Consider the following 7,531-nt stretch of genomic DNA (forward strand, 5'->3'; position numbering starts at 1 on the left):
TATATACATATCACTAGTGGAAAAAAACGTATTTTCTGCTTATTATTTGCTGCGGTTATTGTATATACGCAGCAATAAAACGGAAAAAAAATAAGAGAAAAAAAATCTAAGCAATTGCTGCGGTGTTTGGACATAACCGCAGCAAATAATCCATTGCAAGCTTAATTGCTGCGGTTAAGCTTGTGACCGCAGCAAATAACCCTAAAAAACGCCTAATTGCTGCGGTTTTGTATGGTGACCCTGTGCATAATTTCTAGGAACAGTACAGGAGACCCTGTGCTGGAGGGAATCAGAAAAGGGAACACCTATGTGGTGGACCTGGACACTGTTCCCAGAAACAGTCTAACGTGTTTAAGTGTTATTGAAGAAGACCCACTTCTTTGGCACAAGCGTCTAGGTCATGCTAGTTATTCATTGATTAACACTTTAAGATCAAAAGACCTAGTAAGAGGATTACCTGCAATAAAATTTCTTAAAAATGAAGTTTGTGATCCTTGTGCTAAAGGGAAACAAGTGCGGTCATCCTTTAAATCAAAGAACGTTGTGACTACCACTAGACCATTAGAATTAATTCATATGGATTTATGTGGACCAATGAGAACACAAAGCCGTAGTGGCAAAAAGTATGTATTTGTTGTTATTGATGATTATAGTAGATTCACGTGGACCTTATTTTTGGCAAGCAAAGATGAAGCTTTTGATGAGTTTGTTTCCTTTGCTAATAAAACACAAAAATCTACCAATAATCAAATTGTTCACATAAGGTCTGATCATGGAAAAGAATTTGAAAATTCAAACTTCATGAATTATTGCAATGAACATGGCATAAATCACAATTTTTCCGCACCTAGAACACCACAACAAAATGGTGTGGTAGAAAGGAAAAATAGGACTTTAGAAGAAATGGCAAGGACCATGTTGATTGCTAGTGGTCTACCTAGGAATTTTTGGGCAGAAGCCGTTAATACTGCATGCTATACATTAAATCGTGTACTAATTAGACCAATCACTTCAAAGACACCCTATGAATTGCTCAAAGGTGTTAAACCAAATATTTCCTATTTTCGTATATTTGGATGCAAATGTTTTGTTCATGTGAATGGAAAACGAAACATAGGTAAATTTGATGAAAGAAGTGACGAGGCAGTATTTCTAGGTTATTCATCACAAAGCAAAGCTTACAGAGTTTATAATAAGAGAACAATGTGTGTAGAGGAGTCTGTTCACATAATCTTTGATGAAACTAACTTTTCAACAAGTGAACAGGAAACAAGTAATATTAAAATAGGTCTTGCAAATTTGGAAGATGAAGATGAAGGAATAAAAGTGCAAGATCGAGGAACAGCAAGCGAACAGTCGATACAAGAAGAGGCAGAAGAAACTGACCAAATCCAGGAACTGCCAGCACAACAGGACCAGCAGACTGTTCCCAATCCAGCTGTTCCCACAGATGAGCAAAATGATCCAGTAGCTGAACAGAATGTCAATCAAGTTGCTGAACAAGAACATGCTACTGTTCCTTCAAGAGAATTTGTGCCTAAACCTTGGAAGTATCAAAGATATCATCCTCTTGATTCAATTGTAAGTGATATAAATAAGGGGACACAAACTAGATCTCAATTGAGAAACTTTTGTGCACACTTTGCGTTCCTATCATCACTTGAACCTAAAAATCACGAGGAAGCTTTAAAGGATTCCGATTGGATAGTTGCCATGCAAGATGAATTAAATGAGTTTGAAAGAAATAAAGTGTGGCACTTGGAACCCAAACCGAAAAACAAGAAAGTTATTGGTTTGAAATGGGTATTTCGGAACAAGCTTGATGAGCATGGAATAATTGTTAGAAATAAAGCTAGACTCGTGGTTAAAGGTTACAATCAACAAGAAGGTATTGATTATACCGAGACATTTGCTCCAGTAGCAAGGTTAGAGGCCATTAGAATTTTAATTTCTTTTGCTGCATTTATGAATTTTAAACTATATCAAATGGATGTGAAATGTGCTTTTTTGAATGGTTATCTTGATGAAGAAGTTTTTGTGGAACAACCCCCAGGTTTTGAAAATACCTCTTGTCCTAATCATGTCTACAAGCTTGACAAAGCCCTATATGGCTTGAAGCAAGCTCCTAGACAATGGTACGAAAGACTTTCAAAGTTTTTGATTCAAAATAACTTTGTAAAAGGAAAAATCGACAAAACCTTGTTCTTTAAGAATAAAGGTTCTAATATCTTGGTTGTTCAAATTTATGTTGATGATATTATTTTTGGTGCTACTAATGACTTGTTATATAAAGAATTTGCTAACCTTATGGGTACAGAATTTGAAATGAGCATGATGGGAGAATTAAATTTCTTTCTTGGTTTGCAAATTAAACAAACTGAAAATGGTATTTTTATTCATCAACAAAAATACATCAAAGAACTCCTTAAGAAATATGGACTAAACAATGCTAAAACCAACCATACACCTATGGCTACCAATGTTAGACTAGATGAAGACCTAAATGGGACCAACGTAGATCAAACCATGTATAGAGGCATGATAGGTTCTTTATTGTATCTAACTGCAAGTAGACCTGATATTTCTTTTAGTGTTGGTTTATGTGCTAGATTTCAATCAAGTCCTAAAGAATCACATCTCACGGCAGTAAAGAGAATTTTGAGATATTTGAAGGGAACAGACGACTTGTCCCTATTTTATCCTAAAAGTGATGTTTATGATTTAAAAGGTTTTAGTGATGCAGATTATGCAGGTGATCTTGTTAATAGAAAAAGTACATCAGGTATGGTACAATATCTTGGCTCATGTTTAGTTTCATGGAGTTCCAAGAAACAAAACACAGTTGCATTATCCACTGCAGAAACTGAATACGTAGCAGCAGCAGCTTGCTGTTCCCAAATGCTTTGGATAAAACAGCAACTTAGAGATTTTGGTATTAAAGTTGAATGCATTCCTATTTATTGTGATAATACTAGTGCCATATGTATATCTAAAGATCCAGTGCATCATTCACGTGCTAAACATATACACATTAGACATCATTTTCTAAAGGATAACGTAGAACACAAAAATATTGTATTGAAGCATGTTAACACAAATGAACAAGTTGCTGATATTCTGACCAAACCACTTCCTAGGGAACAATATGAAAAAATGAGATTGGAACTTGGTATGATCAAGCTCCACTAAAGTTAGTTGCATATATTTCCCATTGAAGCATCATGAGAATGAAAAAGTTAGGAATCAATCTCAATATTTTGATTGAAAATCAATTATTGCATGGATCAAGTAAACACGTAATAAAGTTTGTACTATGAATGTTTTTACATTTGCATGTTGTTAATTCAAACAGACCAAAGCAATATGTTCATTATTTTCTTCATAATAATTCATAAAATCATAATTAATTTCTTTATTTCCTATTTTATATTTTATTCATATTTCACATTTTTTTACGGTCAACTTAAATTGAGAGCTTTTGGGAAAACGGTTCTTCTTCACTCAAGTAATGCAAAGCAATAAAGAGATGGGACTTGGAGGAGTAACCGTCACTTCAATAATTTAAAAACCCCTGCTTCACGTCACCTTCCCAAACCTTCTCTCAATCTCTCACTCAAGAACCGTCCTTCTTCCTCTCTAAAAACCTTCAAAATTCAAAAATGAAAACCCCCAAATCCTCTAAATCAGGCAAGAAAACTCCAAAATCCTGTATGCCCGATCAACCAAAACCACTAAGAGTAGTACTTCCACCACCATTACTGCAGGATGCACCACCCACACCAACTGAAACCACACAAGAATCACCAAAACACTCCACTGAACCCACTAGTACCAAAAGAAAAATGTCAACAGGTGGTTCATCTTCTAGAGTAGTTAAGCGATCGAAGCAGGTTGATCCAAACAGCGCAGAAGAAGTTTCAAAGGAGATGACTGTAGGGTTCGGGTTGGACAAATATTGGTATGATTCTACGAACTTTCCTAGATTGCATGAGATTTTACAGTATCAAGAATGGGAACTGTTAATGTCAAATTTCAGTTGCAATTCAATTTTTCCAAACCTAATGAGAGAATTTATTGTAAATTTCTCTAATGATGGCGGTATGTGTACTAGTGTTGTTAAAACTGTTAAAATTGAATTTAACAGCGCATTATTAGGGGAATGGTTTAATGTTCCCAATATTGGTTTTGATACATATCATATTGGGTCAAAGATTGCATTTTCAGGCATCAATGAACGAACAATTTTTAAATTTTTAGGAATTGATAAAAAGGGGAAGATAAGTCACAATGTTCTGTCCCCTATGCATAAATTATTGTACAATGTTGCTCGCAGATTTATTTTACCATGAAACTCAAAACGTAGTCAAGTGAGTTTGCGTGATGCCACCTTGATTTACTGCATGGAAAAACATATTAAAATAAATTTTCCTTCATTGATGATCTCTCATTTATCAGACTGCATTGAAAAGAAAAGTTTCATTGGTTATGGAGGGTTGTTAACATGGATTTTTAGGAAGTTTGAGGTCCCATTGGAAGGGTTGGAGTTCCCAATGGGTCCCAATATGAAAATTGGTGCTAAATGTTTACAAAATTTGCATTTGAAATTGAATGATGAGGGAGTATTGATGCATGAGGGGGTTGTTGAAGTAGAATCTGATGAGGAAGATATTGAAAAAGAAGAAGAAAAATTGAGAGAGAGAGATCAGGAAGAAAAAGAGGAAAAGGAGCAAGAGCCTGTTCCCACTGACCATATTGAAACAGAAGAAAAAGGGGAACAGGATGGAGAACCTAGTAAGGGGGAAGCAGAACAGGAGGGAGCCTTAGGAGAAAAGGCTCATCACAATCTTTGTGATGATACAAGTGATGAAGAGATTGTGATAGCTCTGAGGAAAAAGGCTAAGTCAATACAAAGGAAGAGTAGGAGGTTGGCCTCGAAACGCAAGGCTACTTTGGTTGATGAAATATCTTCTGACACCATCCCTGAGCCAACACCTGATGAACCTACCTCTCCCAAGCCAGCCAATTCACCACCACATCAAATTCCATCACCACCACCATCACCTATCCCGTGTACACCACCACCACAATCACACACTTCACCCAATATTGGCTGTACTAACTTTGACTCTGTTCTTGTAGTTACCTTACATTCCATTCTTTCCAAGCTCCTTGATCTACAGTCTCAATTCATTGCATTTCAGGATGAAACTCGTGTCTCGTTTGCTTCAATTGTGGATCAGCTAAACCAAATGGAACAACGCCTTGGTGCCAAGCTGGACACAGTGGAGGTGCAGACTGAGTACATTGATGAAGAGACTGACCCTTGAACCCTCTCCCTCTGGTTTAAAAAATTTGTTGGCTGTATCACTTATCAAACAATTTTTCTTTTTGCCTTGTACCATCTGGGGTACATGGTTGTTGTAACTTTGAACAATTGCTACTTTTCTTTGTTTTTATTTTCTATGGTCTGTGAAAATTAACTCTATGCAGGTTTAATCATTGTTCATAGCACTTGCTTTTATTATTGTTGTTTGTTGTTTTCATCACTAACAAATCTATATGGTTTGTGCTGAGATTTGATAACTCCCAATTCTTTTTGATTGATGTCAAAAGGGGGAAGATTATGCACAAACTTAACAGGAGCAGTGAATACACAGTTACATATCTTGTTGATTTATATTGATTCTTATGAATGATATGTGTGCTGCTGTGTTTATGCTAGTTTAGTGATCATCTGTGTTGCTAAGTTTGTTGAAGTTCTCATGAAGTCCTCATGAATATTTGATTCTGTGAAAATACTTAATAAGTTATGTTTATTATTATTAGGTTTATTATAGTTTTATTATGTTAGTTTTTATTTATTTTTATTATTATGTTAGTTTTTATTTATTTTCGTTATGTTAGTTTTTATTTATTTTCGTTTAACTTAGTTTATTTCATTTAAGTTTTAAGTTAATTAATTTTGAAAACTTTTGAAAAATATTTGATATTTTAGAGTAAACTGTTTGTTTATGAATGCTTGGTAAATTATATTCTAACAAGTTGATTTGCTAAGTTAATTAGAGTTACTTTAATCTCTAGTATGCTCTATGAATTTTGTTTTACTCTATTTTACTTAAGTTTGTTTATAAAGTTTGCCATCATCAAAAAGGGGGAATTTGTTGGCCTCTTAAGGTTTTGATGATGACTTTACTTTTAAATAAACAAACATATTATTAGAGATTGTTTTGTAGGTATATATCCGATTTAATGTGAATCGTTGATGAAGCCTATGACTTGATTCGTGAAAGAAGTACATGTCTCAAATATCCAAGAAGTTGGGAAATTGCTCTTGAAGACAGTTTACTGTTCCTAGAGTTGAAGTTCTGACGAATGTTGTAGATGGAGACAGTGTGCTGTTCCTCACGATACAGGTCCGAAGAAGACATTGACTGGAAGTTACGAAAATTATGTTTTCTGTTTTTAGTTAATGTAAAAGGTTAAAATTTAATTAGTTGCTTATTTAAATTTATTTATTAATTGGCAAAATGATTTTAATTCGCCTAAAAACATGGAGAAAATCAACTCCTTGTTTATCTCCTATAAACTCGGAATTCAAGAGACTTGTTCTTTTCTTTGAATTGGTCTCCTATAAAATAGGATCTTCCTTAACCCATGATGTTTTAACCGTGCATGTGTACAGCAGTTACATTCCACTCCTACCTTTGACTAACTTTCCATTCTTTGTGGGAGTAAGTAAGTTATGGAGAACGTGGGATATGTGCAACTCGTGGAGAACATGGGCTGAGTGCACTGCTTGCTGTTCTCCTTATAAAAAAGGGAAATTACGGTTCAGTATGGGAAGATGAATGTTGCATTGAGAGTGTCCATCTAAGGGAGATTTAATTGAGAAAAATATTCTAAGTTTTAAATGCCAATTAATTTATAATATTTTTCTTAAAGCAACAATTTCATTTTGATCTTTATGAGATTTGGCCTTGTAAAGGGTATTTGAGTGTTTTGTTGTAATTAGACTTATGGGAAGTCTAAGGGAATAGAGAATAGAAACGTGAGAAGAGAAAGAGAAGGAGAGAAGAGAAGAGAAGAGAAGTGGGCCTAAGTAGAGAAGCTTTGAGTAAAGCATTTAGAGAATTGAGAAGCTTCAAGTGAAGCAAACATTGTTTTGTGTAATTGTAACTAATTGCCTAAACATAGTGAGAATTTTGAAATCCCGGGGGGTCGTGGTTTTTCCTTCTTATTAGGCCAAGAAGGTTTCCACGTAAAATCTTTGTCTCCTTTATTATTTTTCTTTTCGTTTTTAAGTTTAAGTTTTGTCCTTTACTTAATATAATTCCGCAAAATTAGAGGCAAAAATCTTAAACCTACTACACAACAATTCACCCCCCCCTCTTGTTGCATTCGATCATCCATTAGTATTTTTACACATATTATGCCAAAAAGCTCATGTGTCCTTTCGGCTTAGAGTACCAGAAGATTCATGCGTGTCCGAATGATTGTGTGTTGTATCGGAATGAAAACGAGAACTTAGAAG

This window comes from Amaranthus tricolor, chromosome 7 (assembly GCF_026212465.1).
Source record: "Amaranthus tricolor cultivar Red isolate AtriRed21 chromosome 7, ASM2621246v1, whole genome shotgun sequence".
Taxonomy (NCBI): domain Eukaryota; kingdom Viridiplantae; phylum Streptophyta; class Magnoliopsida; order Caryophyllales; family Amaranthaceae; genus Amaranthus; species Amaranthus tricolor.